This window comes from Anabrus simplex, chromosome 12 (assembly GCF_040414725.1).
Source record: "Anabrus simplex isolate iqAnaSimp1 chromosome 12, ASM4041472v1, whole genome shotgun sequence".
NCBI lineage: Eukaryota > Metazoa > Arthropoda > Insecta > Orthoptera > Tettigoniidae > Anabrus > Anabrus simplex.
Genome location: NC_090276.1, coordinates 88,059,431 through 88,084,457, shown reverse-complemented (window position 1 = coordinate 88,084,457; position 25,027 = coordinate 88,059,431). Strand labels below are relative to the sequence as shown.

At 42.1% G+C, this 25,027-nt stretch overlaps 1 protein-coding gene across 8 annotated transcripts in view; it reads right to left on the bottom strand.

Annotated features, from left to right (window-relative positions):
• The window catches only part of Mical (Molecule interacting with CasL), a 688,331-nt gene that overhangs the window by 393,928 nt on the left and 269,376 nt on the right, over nucleotides 1-25,027 (bottom strand). The window contains exon 1 of one of the 8 annotated variants that reach the window (XM_067156727.2): nucleotides 15,565-15,647. The exons of the other annotated variants lie outside the window; for them this stretch is intronic. The gene's annotated coding sequence lies outside the window, so the exon portion shown is untranslated. Of the gene's footprint in view, nucleotides 1-15,564; nucleotides 15,648-25,027 lie in introns of those variants that run through there. 8 annotated transcript variants of the gene reach the window in all.

Below are 25,027 nucleotides of genomic sequence, written 5' to 3'. Positions count from 1 at the left end.
TAATTCCCTCGGTTCAGGAAGTGTGTGTTTATGCTGTCCCCAACATCCCTGTCACTCACACCACACACATGTAACATGCAGTTTCCCTTACATGGCGATGCTGCCCACCCTAATCAGAGGGTCTGTCAACTAGATCAACGATGCATCTTACCCTTTGCAAATAATAAGAAACCAAACCAAACCCCATGGCACAACAGTCCCGAAGGGTCATGGCCTCCCAAGGGACCGCTGCTCAACCTGTCCTGCACATTACAAGGTGTCGTGCGGTCGGTACGACGAATCCTCTCGGCTTTGTAGACCGGAGCCCCCTATCTCGCCGTCAAATAGCTCCTCAATCCCCACATAGGCTAAGTGGACCTCGAACCAACCCTCAGATGCAGGTAAAAATCCATCACCTGGCCGGGAATCGATCGCGGGGTCTCCGGGTAAGAGGCAGGTACGTTACCCAAACACCACGGGGCCAGCTTACCCTCTGCAATAAATAATAATAATAATAATAATAATAATAATAATAATAATAATAATAATAATAATAATAAGTCTAGCTTTGACGGATGATTTAGCAATATTTTCAGGAAACACCGAAACAGCGACTGAACAAATCAACCTTTTGAAGGAGACAGTGGTAAAGGCAGGGTTTCAGATTTCTTTCGAGAAGACAGGAATTCGTAACGAACATTAACAATCCTCTCCAAAATGGCTAAACAGAAAATACGGCAGAATGATTTGAGTAAATAAATCCAACACAGCCAAACGGCCTAGATAAAGAGGCAAACAAAAACTGAGCTAAGAGAAGAGGCATATCAACTAACGAAAGACATTTACTATTCTTAAAAATCCAATACTACAGCACTAAAAACCAAGAATGCCTTTTGTAGCGGAATGTTCACTTATCCAACCGTACGATCTGAATACCACTCTGGACAACCGGAAGAGGTTGAGTTAGAGAAAAACATCGTTTATGAACCTACAATCCCGTATTATGCTCAAATGTTTAACTGCATTCTACAATGAATGTAAGTACCAATAATACCCCGGGCTGAGAATCTTGTTTATTCCCTCGGAGTTTGTGCTGTCACTCACACCAAAATGCGCCCTCACGTGTTCACGCTGCGAGAGCTCTTACCTGGCGTCTTCATCCTGCTACATACGAGAACGTCGACAAGGTCGTCCGTAGAGCCTGCTGCCAGCAGCAGTGAGCATACTACAGATCACACTTCACGCTCATTAATAGGGTATCAGCTGGAGGCGAGAGCGTGCTGGGGGCAAGTCGCATGCCAATCTTAAAAATAGCCGCCTGCCTCGGGGAAGTGCTCTATTGTTTACAATCTGCGACATAGTGCTGTCCTAAGGGCACCTGGACGTGGGAAGGAGGCGGCCGTGGCCTTAATGAAGGTACAGCCTCAGCATTAGCCTGGTGTGCAAATGGTACGCCCATTTTGTAGATTCATATCCATATCAATTAGCACAACATGCATGCACTTTATCAACTAACTCCGCTAGTTCATCACCAGGGACAGCAACAACACCAACAAATCTATTTTAAATATTCAAATGTCTGCCTCAACTTGGGGTACAATTTTCACGGAAGTAATAATTCTTGTTCTGTGCAAGTCAATAACATTAGAGCCTACAATAAAGACTTACAAGTGTATTTAAAAGTACGTTACCCATTTAAATGAAAATTTGGAGGGGGTTATTGGCATAGCTCAGATATTTGCAAATCTTGCTTGGAGTTTGATTGCTCTAGCTCTGAGGGTTCCTGAGAAGAGAGTCCCTATAGGTTAACAAATCTCACGAAAATAATAGCAGTTCAAAATATACTTTTGTTGCAGGAACATAGATTTTTGGATTCAGGAAGGTGAATTTCTTTACGACTTGTCACGTCCATTTGCACTTAATCACAGAACGATCTAGCAATACCAAGTGGCTAGAAGGCTGCAGCAGACTCAAGAACAGTCAGATGCAGCTGTAGCGCAACGTCCTTCCATGACACCGAAAAGAAAGAAGAAAGAGGCACGTAGATAAAGGTACCGAATTCAGTTAGCAGTCAGAATAATCTAATATAAGAATGCAGTGCTTTTGCTTTTGCACACATTGGTGTATTTTATATATTTGTTGTCCGACTCGTTGGCTGAATGGTCAGCGTACTGGCCTTCGGTTCAGAGGGTCCCGGGTTCGATTCCCGGCCGGGTCGGGGATTTTAACCTTCATTGGTTAATTCCAATGGCCCGGGGGCTGGGTGTTTGTGCTGTCCCCAACATCCCTGCAACTCACGCACCACACATAACACTATCCTCCACCACAATAACACGCAGTTACCTACACATGGCAGATGCCGCCCACCCTCATTGGAGGGTCTGCCTTACAAGGGCTGCACTCGGCTAGAAATAGCCACACGAAATTAATTAAATTATATATTTGTTTGTCCAAATTTCGAGAGGGTTGACAGTACACACGATATGGTGAAGATATCCGTCATTCTGTTTAAATTTAATAAACACATACCCTGTTAACCCGTTTTTCGGTGGTGCAGGAAACTGAAGGAAGGAAAGGATGTGATACATGTCAGCCAGGAACCGAATTGTGCCTAAGGTAACCTAGACAATATAACTCCGTTGAAGTCTAGAGCCATTAGGTACATAGGCTTAAGGGATAGCATGGAACTACCTCGTTACAGTAGTTCTACTAGTTCCATGTATTGTCGAATAATAATTTCCGTTTTCTCTCTTTTCGTAACATCCTGCAAAGGCAATATTATCTTTGATAATCTGAAAAGATATCACTATAAATAGATTTTTTTTTCTGCCATAATGCTATATATGAACGCAACTCCAACATTCAGTTTATATCATTCTTTCTCTGTTCAATCTCTAAGCACCTGCTTTATATGAATATTCATCGCATGTACCAATTATTAACACAATTCACAATAGTTATTCAAAGTTACTCCTTCTAATTTTGTATACTGCATGTATCACAAATTATGAAATTATGAAACGATTACAATAAATAATACCCTCTCCCTAATGTATGGTTTTCGAGATTAAGGGAGACGGGTATCTTGAATCTTGAATCTAACCCGTTTTTCACGAAACTTGCGGCTATTGATGCTGAAGTACAGAGGGAATACAAACAATCAAAACCTATAACGCTTGTCCACAGGCTGGGGGAGATAAATGACAACATTTACTGTAATCGGGCAAGTTTTATTTTTCTTCTCAGGTTCGATTCCCGGCGAGGTCAAGGATTTCTACCTAGATCTGACGGCTAGTTCGAGGTCTACTCAGCCTAAGTGATTACAATTGAGGAGCTATCTTACAGCGAGATAGCGGCAGCGGTCTAGAAAACGAAGAATAACGGCGGAGAGGATTCGTCGTCCCGAACACAAGAGACACAGCGGTCGCTTGACAGACCAAGGCCCTTCGGGTCTGTTGCGCCATGAGGTTTGGTTTGGTTTGGTTTGGTTTGGTTTGGTTTGAAGTAGAGATATTTAGAATTCCACCTCAATCTATTCAATAAGAAATACTGCTTCTCAGACAGGGAGAAGCGACTTCCTTCGCAGGCCTCCAATACGACACGCAAGTCCACTGCTGTTATTTTGCTAGGCCTAACAATATCGCAGCTAACACCGGGTTGAGTTTCTCTAGCGAGAATGAACACAACAGTCTCACTGGAGTGGATGATACAATAGCCGCCTGACCCGTACAGCGATAAACTTTCGTACAGCGTGATTGCTTTTTTTATACAGCAGTAGCCGATCGGTTTAGTGCGTTTGATACTTTCTGAATTAAGTGTTGAACAGGGTATGCTCGTGTGCTGGAGATCTGTAATGCAATTCGCAGCGACATTTTGAAGATTCACGAGGCTGAAGTGCAGAGAGTGAACCGGAATATCACCATCACCAGCTGAGGGAGAGCATTTTCAACATTTACTGTATAATAAGGCAAGTTTTATTGTTTTCCAATGTGATTATCCATTTATTGAAGTTATGATGGCAATAGTGCCAGACCTGTAGCTAACAGAACAGATATAACCTAGGCCACCATATCTCAATGGTACAGCAACCGACGCGAAAACGGGAGGTTGTGGGTTCGCATGCCACTGGTGTCCGGTTGGCCACTTTTGTTCTGTACGTAATATATCTTCAACACGTACTATATGTACGTAACACGACCTAATAGGTTGAAAGTCGATTTCGATTACAATGCGGTCGTGGAAATTCAATATTCATATTAACTATTTATTATAAAAGTTCCCATATATGCCTTGAACATGTTTAAAGAAACTTGCCTTCAAAGCAAAGGTAGGTTAAAAGCATACAAATATGAACTACACAGCCCTTATGTTATATGGTCAAGATTTCTATTATTGAAATAACAAGTAGGCTACAAACAATGATTCGTCCACTTTCATAACAATAACAATATTATGTGTTTTTACGTCGCACTAACTACTTTTGACGGTTTTCGGAGACGCACAGGTGCCGGAATTTTGTCCCGCAGGAGTTATTTTACGTGCTAGTAAATCTTCCGACACGACGCTAACGCATTTGAACACCTTCAAAATGATCGAACCTGCTAAGTTGGGGCCAGAAGGCCTCAACCGTTTGCGCCACTCAGCCCGGCAATTTAGGACTATGTGAGCGCAGTTATGGAAATACAGGAGGTAAGAGAACCACGACAGTTCACGCCCGATGTATTTCCCATTTATTAGTATTTGCACTGGAAACTGGGGACTTGAGAAGCAATAATGATGCATTCGTGCCCAGCAAGTAAAACGCCATCTCTATCCATAACCTCGGCACTCTCAGCTCTATCCCTAGGAATTTACCTGGTTCTCACTTGTCTTGCAGGCCGAATGAACCTCAGAATAGGACATTTCGTTTCTAAATTTTTCGATATCCTGACGCAGAATCAAACTTACGTGTTTCCGGGTGAACCCGGAACGTCATTACCCCCTCGGCCAGGCAGTCATTCCCTGTAAATATAATTCTGGTAAAACTATAATTTTCATCACGGAATTCATTGACTTCATTCTTTGCACGGAAATATGAATAGTGAGAAATGTCAGTAATATCATAAATACCAGTACCAATAAAAATTATGTTTTCTATTTACTTTACGTCGCACCGACACAGATAGGTCTAATGGCGACGATGGGATAGGAAAGGCCTAGGAATGGGAAGGAAGCCGCCGTGGCATTAATTAAGGTACAGCCCCAGCATTTGCCTGGTGTGAAAATGGGAAGCCACAGAGAAACATCATCAAGGCTGCCGACAGAGAGGTTCAAACCCCTTCCGGATGCAAGCTCACAGCTGCGCCTCTAACCGCACGGCCAACGGTTATTATGTTTTCACACCTTGTTTTCGTTAAAATATCCCCTGAAAGTGGTGGTGGTGGTGGTGGTGATGGTGATTATTGTTTTAAGAGGAAGTACAACTATGCAACCATCCTCTATATACGGTAACACTAATCAGAGAGAAAAAATGGAAGGGGTCCGACACTTCGAAAAATGAAGGTATCGGCCAAAGGAAGAGAGGGCCACGAAGGGCATGAAAATGAAAGACTCCCTAGGCCTCCATACGTAATACCGTCGGGGTCTGAAAAGAACAAGAGTTGACCAAGGGAGGTCGGATAGGATAGATGAAAGTGAGGAGCCTGGCACAAGTAAGTGGAAGCAATGCCAGGACTCAGCTGAGGGCCCCGTGGTCGCCAACCCACGCTCCAAAGTTCAGAGCCCCTGAGGCCCCTTTTAGTCGCCTCTTACGACAGGCAGGAGATACCGCGGGTGTCATTCTACCGCCCCCACCCACAGGGGGATATGCCCTGAAACTCAAATACGGTCGCTATATTCATACAATGCCTTTGCTGGTGGGACCTAGTGTTTACAGTGCACTATGTCTTCTGGTATAGGCTAGAGCAATCTTGTTACTTTCATTGACCTGTTTCAGTCTTATGCTTGGCTTTGACAATATGAAAATTACTGAGGTATGAGTGATGCTAGTTAATGCCATTCCTTATGCAGCCAGTCCCTGTTATGAATGGTGTGAGAACGTTGCCCATAGGGTTGGTTGATGCATGCATTTCAGTAGGCTTGGCAGACTGATGTGTAACAGCAACTTCTGGCTGCTCGGTGAGGAAAGCAACGGGAAACTACCTCACTCCTCATTTCCCAAGTACGCCTCTTCAGTGATTCCTAGGCCATGTATGACAGCTGATGGCAGAGCTGTTGAGGATTCAACCAGCCTTAGGGCTGAGGACTCAACATACACATACATATTCAAACAATGCATTCATACCAGCCCATTGGTCAGGTGGAGATATTTATACATTATCGTACAGCTAATCTCAAACATTTTGTATACCGGTATATAATATTTGGCAGAAACTTATAAGTACAGTAATACTACAACTAACAATATACTATAACTGTCAAACTCATCTGCATATTATTGGTGAGTTGATCGTTATTGCTATTTTCGAGGTTTCCTTTGTATGCAGACAGAGCGCAATCTTTTCTAATGAGCTGTATATTTTGTTTAGGTTTACGGACACCACACTGAGGGGAAGAAAGTTTTCTCCATTGATGAAGGAGATAGCGCAAGACTTGAGAGGTACAGTAAATGGAATCCATCTGGTATCTGGGCAATGCAGGACACTCGAGGGGAGAGTTAGAATACCATTCCTGCACCCACGCATGAAACAAATTGAAGTTATTATTTGTCAAATACAAGAAATATCTTCATTTATTGACAGACGATCGTTGTCTGTAAGTTACTAGTACTCACGGACCAGAGTGATTGGCAAAACAGTGACAGCACAAACGTAGCTGTGGACCTTATCGTGCCTGAATTATTATTATTATTATTATTATTATTATTATTATTATTATTATTATTATTATTATTATCATAATACACTGTTATAGTGTACACTGATGACAGCAAGTCAATACTAGGAATGAGCTGCACGAGTAAAGTTGGGTTTGTGAATGTATGTCGGCAGGTCAGAACTTTTTTCTTGTTAAGGTATCGGTTTGTTGAAAGGACCCCAATTGCCTGCATGTAGTACAATTAGCGTGGCAATCAGGACGCAAAGAGAGAAACGAGAAAGTCGTGAAGAAAGTGACAAACAGTTCAGCGGCGTGAACACTTTAACGAACAGTCTCCGGATAAGATGATCATCATACATTGACTGCGTATTTCTTCTTACCTCGCCTTTTCGCCAGTTATATGTGAGAGGCACTAATGTGTATAAAGTCCTATTTGTACGGCCGGATGCCCTTCTGAGGATGGTTGCCCAGTTGTACTTCCTCTTAAAACAATAATCACCACCACCACCAACAACAACAACAACAACAACAACACCAACACCGGATGCCCTTCTTCACACCAACGCTACGTGGAGGTTGTCCATGAGGATAAAGTATACTAAACACATTTATGGCAATACAAATGCTTTCTCAGAAGACTTTGGGGACCACATTTTCCGTCAACGACTCTGGTAAGTTTGAATTTTGAGCGGAATTCTTCGAAAACTTAGGAATTGTTCCTCTTGTACCGCTCATGAGGCCTATAATATTGATGTTATCCAGTCCGTATTCACGTCGGTAAATGATGTGTACTGAAACGACCACAAGTATCCAACCGCCGAGCTAGGGGAATTAACCAATCGAGGTTAAAATCCCGGCGGGGCCGGCTATCGAACCCGGGTGCCTGTGAGCAGAAGGTCACTATGATGATATGTCTGTTAAGCTAGGATATACGATGGCTACTTTCTCAGCAAATAGATACATGCATCAGCGTATCTGTGCTTATCCTTTAGACTCTCAGGGTAACGATACATCGTTAGCCCCTGGTCCTGGCTCAATCCGATAGTATCTGAAGGTGTTCAAATACAGTGCATAACAGTCTTGTTTGTACACCAGCTTATTGCAACGGTTAAACTTTGGTATACAATTATTGTGTTGTATATTTCTGCCCATATCGTAATTAGGTATACAGTAATAAACAATGCAAATAAAAAAAAAAACAGATCTGTAATCTTAAAATTTAACACAAATACAATCAATGTACAAAAACTGGGCGTCTCATCATGCAACATTCTTGTTTGTACACTTACAGAAGAAAATGAAAACTTCACTCAAAAACACTTGTAACCTTGGATTTAATACCCCGATGAGTATCCTCTGACTTGAGAACTGCCGTACACCGTGGCTGCATGGAATTAGCTAGTTTCTCACATCTTTCTGGGTCGGCCTTACCCCTTTCTTCGTTGACTATACTTCTAAACTGCTCAAGTGATTAAGATTTCCTTGTATGGTCCCTTCTTTTTAGATCGACTCACAAATGATCTATGGCGTTCAAGTCAGGGGATTGGGCAGGAGTTCGCAGTTGCATTGGTACGCTCAATATCACCCTCTGCTTGCAAATATCAGCTGTGTGCTTGGGGCCATTGTCTTGCTGAAAGATGTAGCAAGACCCCAACCCCATTTTTACTGCACTCTGTTTGACATTGTTCTTTGAAATGTTTAAATAACCCCATCAGTCCAGGATGCCATCGATGATTTCGACATTCCCCACTCCACAAGAGGACATGTACCCCCAAATCATAATTGATCCACCTCCATGTTTTACGGTGGGTAGTGTATTTGCAGGTTTGTTGGCTTCGTTTACTTTTCTCCATACATAACCGTTTCCATCCGAACTGTATAAGAGATAATTTTAATCTCATCTGTCCAAATAACTTTGTTCCAGAACGTACAATCCTTGTTTTCATACTCTCTACAAACTTTCATTCTGGCTTGTCTGTTTTCCTTAGTAACAAACGGCCTTTTCCATGGTCGTCTACCGTGATAATCATATTTCCACAATACCCTACGAAATGTCTGACTCGACATTTTCTTCTTCGTACTTCCTTCCAGCATTACGCGGATCTTAGGCGCACTTAATTGTGATTCTTGTTTTACTTGTTTCACAACATAACGTTCACCTCGCCTATTCAGTATCTTTTCTTTTGCTTTTCTTGGCAAATTCTTCGTGATCCTTCTATATCTGAATTTGTTCAACACAGTGTATTGTAGAATGCGGTTTATTTACTTTGCGTTCAATTTCATGCAGAGAATACCCCTGCAATCCGAGAGAAGCAATTACATTTTTTTTAGTTCCTCACTTAACTCTGTTCTTTTACCCATTATGTAACTTACGGCACTAACTGCGAAACTATACACACCAGCATAGCACAGATACACACTTGCTAACTAGCAGTGTATCCGAGCGAATACGAGGTAATGAAGCGAGACAAAATTCCGGCACATTGGCGTCCCCGAAAATTGCAAAAGCAGATACAGCGACGTATAACTAATAATAATAATAAACGTACATGTTTCGTACCTCATCCGACTATCGTGGGTTTGATTACAAACGGTCAGTAGCGCTGACGGTGATCAGGGTTTCCCACAGCTTTCTCCACTGTCCCAGCAACACCGCTGACCTATTAGAAACACTCGTCACAACACGCACGGGCGCTACTCCTCATTATCACTCATATCGCACTAGTTTTCATATCACAGCCAATTAATGAGATCAGCACAACAACAAAAATGGACATTTGCAAATATTTTACTCAATATTTGTTCTGCAGACATGTTACAATATCCATTTCTTTCTTTTAAAGCACGAAATCAAACAATGACATTACTGCTCGGAATGATGAAGTTCGTTAATGGAGGAGATGATCGTTGTTGTTTAAAGGGGCCTAACGTCTGGTTCTAGCCCCGCGATGCCCTTTCCACGTTTTATTACTGATTGTACTAATATGAGGTGAGCTGTTAATCCCATTATTTTGTCCCTTGAAACAACAACAACCACAACCACAACTACTCGCCTTGGAGACATGTTCCTGTACACTTAGTCGGTGGGTAGAGAGATTCATCATCTGACAAAACGTTGGGACGTAGTTCCTTGTTAAGTCATCAACTCGGACACACTGTGGGTCACGTAGAGAATCCCGAGAGAAAGATACGTGTAAGGTAATGTGAGCTCACTGAACCAGCAGCACTGCTGACCCTCTGAGAAACACCTTTAACAGCATTTACAGGCATTTGCCATGTCATGAATCCCAAGTGTCAGCAGCTCTCATTCTACTGTATCTGCACACTTCACTAATAACCAACACTCATGTCAGCTCAGCAGATCAGCATCTTAAAATAAATAAATAAATAAATAAATAAATAAATAAATAAATAAATAAATAAATAAATAAATAAATAAATAAATAAATAAATAAATAAATAAATAAATAAAGGTGTTTCCGTTATATTAGTGTTCATTCTGCAAGCTTCCTTCTCCTTGGCTGAATGACCATCGTACTGGCCTTCGGTCTGCAAGCCTCTCTCAAATGTTGAATTAAAGCATAGTACCTTTACAGTATCTATACGGGAGTGAAAGCTGGAAGGCTCAGGATACGTTACTCGTAAGTTACAAGAAACAGACATGAAAGTAACAAGAAATGGTTCAAGCAGATGGAAACAATGACAGGAGGGCGTTCGAAATGAGGAAATAAAGGCTAAATTAGGAATAAACTCGATGGATGAAGCCGTATACATACATCGGCTTCGATGGTGGAGTCATGTGAAAGAAATGGAGAAGAACAAGTGGCCTCGGAGAATAATGGACCCGGTAATGGCGGACAGCGACCGCTGTTCGGCCCGAAGAACTACAGATTATGAGGTGTCGTGTGTTATTCTTGGCTTTCTAAATCGTGGCCGCTATTTCACCGTGAGTCCTCCGATCCCGGTAAAAATCCCTGATCTGGTCGGGAATCGAACTCGGGAGGTCCGAATAAGATGCAGGCGTGCTAGTGTACGAACAAGAGAAAATCGTACAATGAGAAAGCAGGTTTTATCCTATTTTACCAGTACGGTACATCAAAATTAGAGAACGACCGCATAATTATCCAACAGGTTGGCATACCTAAACACAATAAGCTGAACAACACATAATTCTAGCGATGAAGATTCATGAACGAGAGGCCATTCATCATTTCTATCCAACAACAAAGACAAAGCTGGAGTAAACGTTAACTGCGCGTGAACTCGTTCTTAGGTGGAGACAATGGCAACATCATCAAGAATGCGTTACGTAACAGAATGAGGTAATGAAAGGGGACATCAGCAAAAAGAGGAGGGAACGTCACACTTGGTAATGTAATAAGTCGAGTATGGCTATTCTCTTTCATAAGTCTGGCACAATATCTGTTACACAACAATAACATTACCCCGATCACGCACTACCTTCAAAGTCTGTTTCCAACGCACTCACTCTTTTCAAACATTCCACCACTTTCTTCCTCGAGTGGGGGTGGTAGTGTCATCCGACTGGTCGAGTACCAGGCTGTTTGGTCACCGGTGTTCTATACCAATGACATGGAATGCGCATTTCAGACTTGAGAGATATATCCATACCAAATTACAGCCAAACTAGTCATGTGACAGCGAGATACACAGACACCATCTCATTCTAAGCCATTACGCCAGTTTTTAAACACGATTTTGCAAGTTATATATTTTGAAGTAAAACAGTCATGTGACAGATCCATCTCAGAATTTGCCCCGTGCGATATCGTTTCAGAAGACAGACGGACGTCACTTCACGTTTATTTCTGAGAAGATATATCCTACCTTGAAGTTCGAAACAATGGAGTTGATGAATTGCTAAAAGAAACCTGTTACCAAAGAGACCATGGCGCCGACCTATAGACCTGACCGGGACAACAAGATATGGTTGATAATGAAGCTGTGTGCGCTGAAGATATCGTTAGAACGAAATAAAAGTTCTTAGTCCAACAACATTCCCGAGACTTCAAGCATCACGATGCAAAGGTTGAGGAGGGCAACTGATATCGATTCTGCCTCAATAATATTTCCTTGCGCTGACAAAACTAAATTTATTTGATGCCACCGACGATTTTGTTACAAAAATCCACATCAAATCTACCTTTGAATTCCAACACTATTACCCACAAGATACACCAGCTCACAGACCGAACCACGGACAGCGTCCACGTTACCCTTCTATGATCAGTTGTATCAGGCTGTGAAGATGCGAGGGTTAAAACTCCACAATATTTTTTCTTCGTTGGTGACACATCCACATTCCAAAAGCCCATCCTCCGATTCCTTAAAGCAGCACGGTAACACACAACTAGGGCACGGATTTATACGCAATATTTCAATGTATGGAGTAAAACATGGACTAACATGCAATATAATGTCATATGCATTCCCGGGACACTATCACCTGGTAAAGAGCTGGATGAAGTTTTTCTAAGACACCACTTTGTATTTTATGGAAATTGAATGTTAATAATAAAATATGTAAAAATATATGTATTGCCCTCCTTTTATAAGTATGAACATTAGATTCATTGCTTGAAGATAAAACAACAGAGTAAGAACAAGGGTTCAACCTTTCTCATATGGGTCACAGCGGGTTGACTGGTGAGCAAGGCCAGCAAAAACGAAAAAAATATGTATACAGCAGAACTTGCTTTCCACACTGCACAAAAATACCAGAGTCCAGCTTTGAAATAGTGATGCTAATGAAATCAATTGCTGTTTTTCTGACAAGAATGACTTCGAAACTATCAAATATAAAACATATTGAAAATAAAATGTTAAATCATGTAAATATTGTATAATGTGAATTTTCCTCAAATGTGTAAAAAAAAAAAGTACTATAACCAGAAATACGGGCAAAAATGTAATTAAACTGTATTTTTAATCACTCAAAATACATTAATTCATAAACATGACAACATTTCAACTGTAATTAATTTTAAAAAATGTATTTTCACAGAAATCTCAGCACACACGCCAACGAGTTTCAAATCTGAGGTTACTGTCACACACAAATTGGGTGCCTTAAATTTGCATCTAATTAACTATGAAGCTGTTACTGTGAATTGCAAACGCTGAGAGGCTAATTCTGAAGGTTAGTCGCTGCCATTCCGTTCTCAAGATACCACAGTCCGATATACGTAGTTAGTGGCTTTTAAGGGTGTTTACATGCGATTGGTCCGTTTACATCCCTATAACACTAAAATAAGTCTTACATTATGTTTTTGCAAACCACTTTTTTAGTAGTTCTTTTCCCTTCTGACATTCTAACATGTAACATTTTGCTGGCTCTTAATGTTACACATACATGCCCGTAATTAAACACTGGCTCATTTAAGGGAAGGAGAGAGGCCCCACTGAAATTCTTACCGAGCTCGATAGCTGCAGTCGCTTAAGTGCGGCCAGTATCCAGTATTCGGGAGATAGTAGGTTCGAACCCCACTGTCGGCAACCCTGAAAATGGTTTTCCGTGGTTTCCCATTTTCACACCAGGCAAATGCTGGGGCTGTACCTTAATTACGGCCACGGCCGCTTCCTTCCCACTCCTAGCCCTTCCCTGTCCCGTCGTCGCCATAAGACCTATCTGTGTCGGTGCGACGTAAAGCAACTAGCAAAAAAAAAAAAAAAAAAAAAAAAAAAAAAAAAAAAAAAAAAAAAAAAAACCTGAAATTCTTGACCAAACATGGCTAGAAAACCAAAAATATTTCGGTACCTTTGTTTTCAATCTGCTTTACGTCGCACCGACACAGGTAGAACTTATGGCAACGATGGGATAGGAAAGAGCTAGGAGCGAGAAGGAAGCGGCGTGACCCAGCATTTGCCTGGTGTGAAAATGGTCCAGAGGAGCAACATCATCTAGAATTCAAAATGTTCCAGACAAACTAGCTTTAACCTGATTAGCTTTAAACTTCGCACAAGGGTGTGCCTGTATGTTGCTCATGATTTGTAGTATTCAGTTTTTAAAATGGCTGACAATTTTTAGATACACCTTCAGCCAACGCATTGAAATACCAACGGTTTTTAAGATTCGATGCCATTTATTGACGCAAACGTTGTTAAAAATACACACTTCCAATAATAACAAACATAATACTACAAATTCTTCCTTCGAAAGTTTAACAACCAAGTTTCAAACCAGGAAAGAACAAACTGATGTGCCTTGAGCATTTCAAAAAATAAAATAAAAGACCACATTTTCCATGAAAAGCGTTACAATTAGAAAATAACAGCTCAAATTAAACCAAATTGTGAAATTTTCTTTAATTAAACCCTATTATCTGTCTCAAATGCATGCTGATGTTTCAGGATGAACCAAGTCTCGTATCTCCTGCCTCGGTGAACCGAATTACGACTGGGAGGAAAACGGCCGTAGCCGCAATACTACTACTCTCAAAGAGACGAAAACTACGTCTAAGTAGGTCGAGAGAGGGATATGAATCCGCATCTCTACTGAATGGTATTATGTGAGGCATAGTTCATCCTGCTTCTGTCCCTCAAACGTGGCATATGTGGACTGTTCAGTGGCTATTGGCTGACGACCTTACTCTCAGCGCTCTATCAAAAAGCTGTGGCACCACTATACACATTATAATTCTCAGCATGGCCGCCGACGTACTCGTCTGTAGTATGCTCCTTCCTTTCTTCTGCGACCTTCATATCGACTTGTTTCCTCTAAATCTGTCTTAGCAAACCTGCGTCTAATTTCAATTAGGCTACTGTCGTCGCGGACTTGCAGTCTCAAGCCAGTGGAGCGCAATAGCACGCTCATTATGTTCCGTACGGGGCTCGCATCACTTTTAGCAAAATGCTTTAAATCAGAACATATTTTCTTGAATTGGCTTTCAAGATTCAACAGAAAGCAAGTTGGTAAACTCCACCAGAACATATGCACAACCACCAAGTCAACAGAGTAAAGTCTGTCAGTCCACATTTCTCATTTATTCGCCTGAGAACTGGTCATGAAATTTCGAAACAACACAGTGGGAACTGTTTTTTTCTTTTTGCAATTTGTTTTACGTCACACCGACACAGATATGAATTATGGCGACGATGGGATAGGAAAGGCCTAGGGGTGGGAAGGAAGCGGCCGTGACCCTAAGGTACAGCCCCAGCATTTACCTGATGTGAAAATGGGAAACCACGGAAAACCATGTTCACCGACAGTGGGGCTCGAACCCACTATCTCCCGGATGGAAGCTGCACGCCCCTATCCGCACGGCCAACTCGCCCAGTGTGGGGGCCTGTCAATGAAACTTCTAAGGTCTAAGGTGCCACTGTAACAGGTTTTGTTAACACAGCACCTTTTCTTCATACTTTAGGTAAACATTTTAGACATCAATTAATTTTTAAGTTTTCCATTCTTACTGGCCTTACTACATTTATGTTATTTTATTTACTACTATCGGTTTAATGTCTCACCGAGCCAGGTCTTATGACGACGATGGGATAGGACAGAACCTAGGAATGGGAAGGAAATGACCGTGGCCTTAATAAAGGTATAAAAATGAGGAACTAGGCGGCCGACAGTGGAGTTCCAAGCCACGATCTCCTGAATGCGAGCTCACATCTATGCGACCCGACCCGCGTAGTCAACTCGCTCAGTAGGTTTGGTTAACTGCAGTCAGTGTCAATATTAATTATGAAAATAATCAATGTTGTACATACCCTGATCAGACACTGTCATGTTGTCAGTGTGTGCCGGCAGCTGGAGACAACTTAAGGCCACCACACACAGAAAGCTAAGCTGCCCAACAACAGTATTCGCTCCAATCAAGTTATATGGAATGGAATGCTAAGCTATGCTAACCTAAGTTATGCCAAGGAGGCGATTTTCATAGCTGTACCTGGTTTCGCGCATGCCCGACGTCTAGCAGTCATTTCATATGTGTGGCTTTCCTAAATGAAATGAAATTGCGTATGGCTTTTAGTGCCGGGAGTGTCCGAGAACAAGTTGCGCTCGCCGCTCCTGTAGGCGACCTGAGCGTCATGATGAAGACGCCACACACACCCAGCCCCCGTGCCAGCGAAATTAACCAAGTATGGTCAAAAAATTCTCGACCCTGCCGGAAATCTAACCCGCGACCCCAGTGACCAAACGCCAGCATGCTAACCATTTAGCCGTGGAGCCGGACCGTGGCTTTCGTGAATTACCCCAATACAGCAGCTGTTATATTGCTTAATTGTTTCCGTGTTTGTTAATTATCATGGAAGGCACACCAAAAGATAAAAGACTGATTGAAGAGATGCAATCGATGAAATTAAATTATGGTTTCCTTCTGGGAACTTATATTTTAATAAAATTATAGTTGTCAAATTATTAAAGAGATAACCATGAAAGACAACTGTTGGCAACAAATAAATGGAACTCTGGAAATGGATTGTACGTATCATTTATTGCTTTTACGTATATTTTCACCCTACATTATATAATTTCCATACTTCATATTCATGAAGTTGTTCCTGATGTAGACGAAAGTGACTTTTCATTCATCATTTCCATGCAATGCTTGAATCAAACGATGGAATTCACCAAGAATTATTCTCCCTCCAATTTCAAGTGGTCAGAATCTTCCCTTTCTGTTTCTGTTTTCCACGACAGTGGTCAATAAAAAAGGCTCCTCTTCCATTAATTCGCCATCCTTAAACGGCTGCCAGAATAATTTAGCATAGCTTTTTATTCCTGACATAGCATAGCATAGCATAGCTTTCTGTGTGTGGTGGCCTTTAGCGATGGGAGGGGTTTGTACGTCTTACGTAGACAGCAGAGTAGTATCTCGCGTAACTGGAGAGGAGTACCTAGGCGAGTCCGCGGGAACTTTCCCTATCTCAAGATTTTATATTTTTGAACCCATGGCGGAGTATGCCAATCCAACATTTTAAACTCATCAAAAGAAACCCAGCCGGGGCAATGTTTACTAAATCTACCGGTGCGTAAAAAAAATCCTGAAGGACATTTCGGCAAAACGACGTTTCCGAAAACGGTAACGGAATGTAAAACAAACATATTATCACTTGCTTATAGTTTGGCCGCATGAAGTTCCACTCTGAAACAGGATTATAGCAGAGAAAAGTTAAAACACTCACAATATGAACAAGGAAGAATTTTCCCAAAGTGTAATGGAAGACTCAGAACTGTATGATGTAACTCTACTGGGAAATCGTGACTAATTTGTTTTCCCTTAGTTTCACGAAGTTAGAATGATTCTGTCTCAAAGCTTCCTAAATGATACAACTTCAATTTTCAGCTACGGCTTCATTTCTATCCCAGATGATGTGTACAATGATCAATTCCTTCTTCGGTTATTTTTGGAGTGATTAGGTTCACCTAGAAGAAATTAGGCTACACATTATGGCAATAGTCATAAGTACAGATGCCGGGCTGAATGGCTCAGACAGTTGAAGCGCTGGCCTTCTAACCCCAACTTGGCAGGTTCGATCCTGGTTCAGTCCAGTGGCATTTCAAGGTGCTCAAGTACGTCAGTCTCGTTAAAGAACACCTGCTGTACTAAATTCCGGCACCTCGGCGACTCCGAAAACCATAAAAGTAGTTAGTGGGACGTAAAAACAAATAAAATTATTATTCTAAGTTGAGATGGAAGTCTTACAACGGGTCCTAAAAGCGTTCTTTGCACACGTTTCTACAATAATTATTTTTTAGTAAAAAAAAGTTTGAACTGTTGTACCACTACACTCACCATAATGACACGTTTCAACACACTCAAGTGCATGAAGAATGATGGCCAACACCTTAAGCTATCAACAGTAACATGACATGTTAGGCCCCTTCTCTCTATGCGGTCTACATCCACGCATGTCCGCTAGATGGCATGACTGCTGAAGGAGCAATAAAAGTACCGTACTTCTTCTACCATTGTACATAAGCTGTCTATGGACCCCAAACCTGGCAGAGTAGTCAGAATTTTGAAGTCCATTCGACACACCAAGTCGACAAGCAGAAGGACTCTGGTGCTATCCCTCATTAAAAATACAACTCAGGGCAGAATTCGAGATCGCGCACCTCTAGCACGGGTAAAGCCGGTTCGTTTCGAGGATAGAGCACCACGACGTGGTCAACAGAGAGTGAGAGTGGCCGTGAAGCCAGGAGGACCTCCCAGTGGCATTGTCCCCACATTTTCCCACGTGGCTCCCTCTGAACGCACCGGAAGGAAGCGAGGGGCCAGGCTAACTTGTTCCGCAACGTAACATCACCACGGCACCAGCGCGTAGGCTGAGCAGATGACTGGACTCTTCCCATCTCTGCGGATCAGTCGTCGAGTGATCCCACGATCGTAGGCACAGGCATTCGGACTTATGAAGGGCGATAAAAAAAAGTCCGTTCGACACTCAATGTCGTACGGTTTTCTGGTGACACATTTACACGGCAAAATGAATTAAAACTCAAGAGATTGCCCACAAAGATCCGGTCTACTCTGTCCGTAAACTAAAACATTATAACATACTAGTGGAGGCCATACAATGATTATTATTACTACATGAGCAAACAGAATATATTGTGGCAATTGTGGATTTAACGGGGAAACAATTACGACATCAGCTTTCATAACATTTAAAAAGAGAAACTGAATTATTAATAATGTGTATAAATTTTGATCAAGTACTTTGCTTTTATTCACACCACCCATTGTATTTCCATCACCGCACACATTCCCACTCATATTTTTCTAATATTTTTCAGTCACTTGTAATCGTTTCCAATCGTCCTCAATTAGGAAGACCTACAGTTCCATCTTCAAATAATCCCACGTGTCATTTATTTCCAAAAATAAATTAAGAGTTCACTGCAGCAAGACGGAGGAATGAAAACATTTTGTAGAAAATACAATGAAGGTCAGTTTCAATCACTGACAGGAGTAGAATACCGCACGCTATAATCCACTGCAAGAAACAATGATTGTGTCGTACTTGAAAAAAATCGTGTACAACACAAAAAGGGCAAATGTCATAGTGAAAACATTACAAGGAGCAATAATACGATCATAATGATGTTACTGATTTTACGTCCCTTTTTCAGAGTCGCCGAGGTGCAGAAATTTTGTCCCGCAACAGTAATTTTACGTGCCAGCTTTACAGATAAGCGCCCTACTGCCCGAGCTTCGCACTTGGCAATAAACTGACTAGTGGTGAGTTAACGCCGCAGCAATGTGAATTCGTTTCGTTACAATGGCATTTTCAAAGATCGGCGTTCTAATTTAAAGTGCAAAACAATGCAAACGTTACAACAGAAGTGCAGATTCTGATTTCAGATGTGTAGCCTATTTTATAGAAAATTTTTGAAGATGTGAGTAGTATAATTGGACAGTTCTGCGGCCACCGCCACCTCCGGCTCCCAGTGGCCACCTCCACCTCCACCTCAGCCAGAGGCCTCCCAGTGGCCACCTCCACCTCCACCTCAGCCAGAGGCCTCCCAGTGGCCACCTCCACCTCCACCTCAGCCAGAGGCCTCCCAGATACCTCCTCCACCTCCCGCGGGAAATTTGAATTTGTAAACAAAGCCACGTGCTTTTTGACAGACAACAACGCACCGCTAACCTCAGTACTGCCATCTTGACGGGCCTAAACCTCAGTAGTACCAACTTAACCTAACTAGCGCGAGGTAAACAAAGCCACGTGCTTTTTGACAGCCACGTGCTTTTTTGACAGCTGTCATCCGCCATCTTTAAACCACAGAGCACTGTGCTGCCCTCTTTATCGTAGTAGATGTAAAATTCATCACCTGTCATCGGCAGTGCTGCCATCTTGACGAGCCTAAACCTTAGTGCTACCAACTTAACCTCACTAGCGCTTGGTAAACAAAGCCACGTGCTTTTTGACAGCCACATGATTTTTTGACAGCTGTCATCCGCCATCTTTAAACTACAGAGCACTGTGCTGCCCTCTTGCGTCACCCGTCATCGGCAGTGCTGTCATCTTGGCGGGCCTAAACCTTAGTGCTACCAACTTAACCTAACTAGCGCGTGTTAAACAAAGCCACGTGCTGTTTTGACAGCTGTCATCCGCCATCTTTAAACCACAAAGCACTGTGCTGCCCTCTTTCGTCACCTGTCATCGGCAGTGCTGCCATCTTGACGGGTCTAAACCTTAGTGCTACCAACTTAACCTAACTAGCGTGAGGTAAACAAAGCCACGTGTTTTTTTTGACAGCTGTCATCCACCATCTTTAATCTATAGAGCACAGTGCTGCCCTCTTTAGCTACTTACCTTTGAAATGTGGTGGCGGATAATTTGAAAAATGCTTTTCGACAAGCAGCCATCTTTAATCCAGAGAGAACAGTGCTGCCCTCTATGTGGTGGCGGCAAATTGAAAAATTCCACGTGCTCTTGTTTGAAAACAAACTCACGTGCTTTTTTGACAGCTGTCATCTGCCATCTTTAATCTATAGAGCACAGTGCTGCCCTCTTTAGTTTGAAACGTGGTGGCGGTAAATTCTACGTGCTCTTGTTTGGAAACAAAGCCATGTGCTTTTTGACAGCTGTCATCCGCCATCTTTAATCAACAGAGCACCGTGCTGCTATCATGCGGGCAATTTCATCACCTATCACCCGCCATCTTTAATCTACAGAACACCGTGCTGCCCTCTTTATGGCTACTACCTTAAGCATGTAGTAGCGGGCAATTTGAAAAGTTCTGTTAGCTATCATCCACCATCTTTAATCAAGAGAGCACCGTGCTGCCATCTTTAGTTGAAATGTGGTGGCGGCAAATTCCACGTGCTCTTGTTTGGAAACAAAGCCATGTGCTTTTTTGACAGCTGTCATCCGCCATCTTTAATCAACAGAGCACCGTGCTGCTATCATGCGGGCAATTTCATCACCTATCACCCGCCATCTTTAATCTACAGAACACCGTGCTGCCCTCTTTATGGCTACTACCTTAAGCATGTAGTAGCGGGCAATTTGAAAAGTTCTGTTAGCTATCATCTACCATCTTTAATCAAGAGAGCACCGTGCTGCCATCTTTAGCTAGATACCTTTGAAATGTGGTGGCGGCAAATTGAAAAATTCCACGTGCTCTTGTTTGGAAACAAACTCACGTGCTTTTTTGTCAGCTACCATCCGCCATCTTTAATCAACAGAGCATAGTGCTGCCCTCTTTAGTTTGAAATGTGGTGGCGGCAAATTCCACAGGCTCTTGTTTGGTAAACATAGCTACGTGCTTTTTTGACAGCTATCATCCGCCATCTTTGAGCACCGTGCTGCCCTCTTTATCGCAGTAGATGTAAATTCGTCACCTGTCATATGCAGTGCTGCTATCTTTAGCTAGATACCTTTGAAATGTGGTGGTGGATAATTTAAAAAGAAAAATTCTACAGCAGTCTCTCTCAACGCTAATTGCATAAGATGGCGGCTATACATGACTCTTTAAGGGTGCTTACGCAAGATGGCTGCTATACACAGGTTCTTATGAGACTCCCTTGGGATGCTTGCGCAAGATGGCAGTTATACATGGCTCCTTATGAGATACCCTAGGGATGCTTGCGCAAGATAGCGGCTGATCTTATGAGGCGGCTTAAGGGTCCTTGCACAAGATGGCTAGAGACGCCCTAAGGATACTTGCGCAAGATGGCGGACACAAGATGGCGGCTATACACGTCTCCTTATGAGACGCCTTAAGGGTGCTTGCGCAAGATGGCTGCTGCTCTTAGCTTAGAGACTAACGTGTCGTGCTAGTTCGATTCATTAAATTTAGGGCTTAAATGCAAAATGTTAAATATCTCGAAAGCAGTGCATCGTAGAGCAAAACGGACAAAAAATGTTCTGCCCAATACCTCGGTTCGCAGTACGAGGATCAAGTAAAACATAGTCTAATGATGAGATCAACGGTTCGGTTCCTACTTAGGCCCTTTGGCATTCACTCTGTTTTAGCTTGTATTGAAGTAAGTCTTCGTAACATGATCAGGTCTAGCTATGGTAGAGAGTATAACGTGCCGTGCAGGTTCGATTCATTAAATTTGGGGCTTAAATGCAAAATGTTAAATATCTCGAAAACGGATAAATTTTTTCTACCTGATACCTAGGTTTGCAGTATCAGGAACATGAAAAAAACATAGTCTAATGATGAGATCGACGGTTCGATCCTTACTTAGGCCCTTTGGCATTGGCAGCTATCTATTTCTACAAGATGGTGACTATACACAGCTTCTTATGAGACAGCTTAAGAGCGCTTGCACAAGATGGCTGCTGCTCTTATGAGACGCCCTAGGGGTGCTTGCGGGAGGTAGCAGCGACAAGACGGTGACTATACACAGCTGCTTATGATACGGCCTAGAGGTGCTCACACAAGATGGTGGCTGCTCTGATGAAGAAAGTTAGCTTTGCATCGTGCAGGTATCTTTACAGCATTAAACCTCATACCTTTGAAATGTGGTGGCAGGTAATTTGAAAAATTCGACGTGCTTTTTCTTCACAGCAGCTATCTTTAAACAATAGCGGCTATACATAAGCTGTTAAGGCCTCCTCTTATGTCAAGGTATAGCTCTATCGAACAAGTTTAAACCTGCATCGGGATAGCTAGAGTAAGCATGTGCTGCAGTGATGACGTCATTATGCATGTTTAGACTTGCAAATCACTAAAGAAACATAACAAGACTAGAATCGAACACCGCACTCTATGCCGTTAACTTTATCATGTGATCGGAACATTGATTGAAGTGTTTAGAACACTAAATAAGTGATCAAGACTATAATAGAACACTGTACTCGATACAACATGTGTTTAGAACATGTCAGGGGATACCTTTGTTCTAAGAAGATTAGATTACCGCACATTCCTTGGCTAAAGGGCTAATGGGCTAAAGGGCTAATGGGCTAAAGGGCTAAAGGGCTAAAGGGCTAATGGGCTAAAGGGCTAGGGCGCCTCTCCTCTCTTTATCCGGGCTTGAGACCGGCTCTACAACTAGAGGCGGAGTTAACACCCTAAGGAAGGGAGAATGTTGGGAAATAATCTATACGAATATAGCTACTCGATCGACTATATACTACAGATGGATGACTTAGGTGAGGGTAAGCGCTTACTTAATAATACCAACACGACGTAATTCATGCTCTATTTCAAAAATATCTTCTTTGTACTGTGTGTAACCAGCATCATGATAGGCTCTTAGCAGTTGTAAACGTTTTACCAGTACGTTGGGGTCTTTACAGTAGCTTATATCTACATAGGGTAACAGAGGCTTGTTGTGAACTTTGAGTCTATATGCAGACAGTTGATGTGCAGGGACTTGTTTTGATATAATACGTGCTTCAGCAGTAGCGTTTCTAGGTACAAACATAACTTGTTTCGATAGCGATGAAGCGTTGAAATTTCCTTCTTCTTTACCTTGCATCTCTTCTTGAGATGTTTGCACTTCGACAGAACGTGTAGTAGGCCTAGGAAATGAAGTAAAATCGTCAAGCTGTAATAGCAATGAATTTTCTTCTTCTACTTTCCCTTTACTACTGTTTTGATCAACATCATTATCCTTATTATCATAATCATGATCTTGCCTCTCTTTATCTTGAAGTTTGTGCTCAGTAACAGAACTTGCAGCAGGCCTAGACAGCAAGGGAGAATTAAAAATCTCTCGCAGAGGTGTACTTTTTAAACATAAATCAGTGTTCGCTGGAATATGGTTGAGCTCTTTGTATTTTGTTCCCGATGAAGCTACATTACACGCGGCTTCATGACGTTGAGCGTTGTATGCGTTCTTGAACTCTCTTCTACAATGTTTGCATTGAAAAATCGTCCTACATGATATCTCATGACGTCTCCTGTGATAGCTTCGCGAAAATGCTTTTCCACACTCTTCGCAAATATACCTAGAAATAGGTTTTTCCATGACGGACTTTTTATCTTCTGCTAACAGATTCTTCTTTAAATCTACTCGACATTTGTTACTCTCTACTTCGATGATGCGAACAGCTTAGCGATTAATAGTAAACTAACACAAAAGCGTATAACCAAGGTAGCAACAGTAAGGTTTAAGCCCATCAAGATGGCAAGAGTGAGGTTAGCGACGTTCTGCTGTTGGATTTTAAATTCCGCGCTGTAACATGCATAAGGTGGCAGCCTTGAGGTTTACTGCCGTAAAGATGGCAGCAGTGAGGTTAGCGACGCTCTATTGTCCTTCAAAGTGAGGTTAGGGTTCGTCAAGAAGACAGCTGTCAAAAAAGCACGTGGCTATGTTTACCAAACAAGAGCACGTGGTCGTGACGTCACGGTCACGTAGTATGCTGCTTCAGCATGCAATGTTCAATGTCTACACCTACGTAGTAAACACTCTGCTATGTTCACAAAATGTTTACTCACAACTATTTTTTATGCTTTAAGTTCGTGCACATAGGTTATGTTAAGATAGCAGCACACGTACAAGCGATGGTCACGTGCTCTAGTAGAAGATGCATGCATTATCAAAAGGTGATACGTACACGCTTTTGAACCTTGCTATTCTTACTGCTACTATGTTCGCAAGATTTTCAAAGATCGCTATTCTTTGTGCTTTAAGTTCGTTCGCATAGGTCATGCTAAAGTAGCAGAGCAAACACATGCGAACGTTGTACATTCTAGCGGAATGTGTTTAGTACGATAGTTGATGCATGCAAAATCGATAGGTGTTGTGTACACGCTTTGAAACTTAACTATTCTTCGTGCTTTAAATCCGTGCACATAGGTTATGCTAAGATAGCAGCACACTCTAGCGGGAGAAGTTTAGTACTCTAGTTGATGCATGTATAATCGATAGGCAATGCGTACACGCTTTTAAAACATTGCTATTCTTACTGCTGCTGCTATGTTCACAAGATTTTTATACATCGCTATTCTTTATGCTTTAAGTTCATGCGTATAAGTTATACTAAGTTAGCAGCATACTTATAAGGTTGTTGCACGCTCTAGTGGAAAAGTTTAGTAAGAAAGACGATGCATGCAAAATCGATAGGTGATGTGTACACGCTTTGAACTTGGGTATTTTTTGTGCTTTAACTTCATGCACATAGGTTATGTTAAGATTGCAGCACACACAAGCGATGATCGCACGCTGTTGTGGCAGAAGTTTAGTACAAGAGTTAATGCGTGCAAAATTGACTGGTGTTGTGTACACGCTATTCTTTGTGCTTTAAGTCCACGCACATA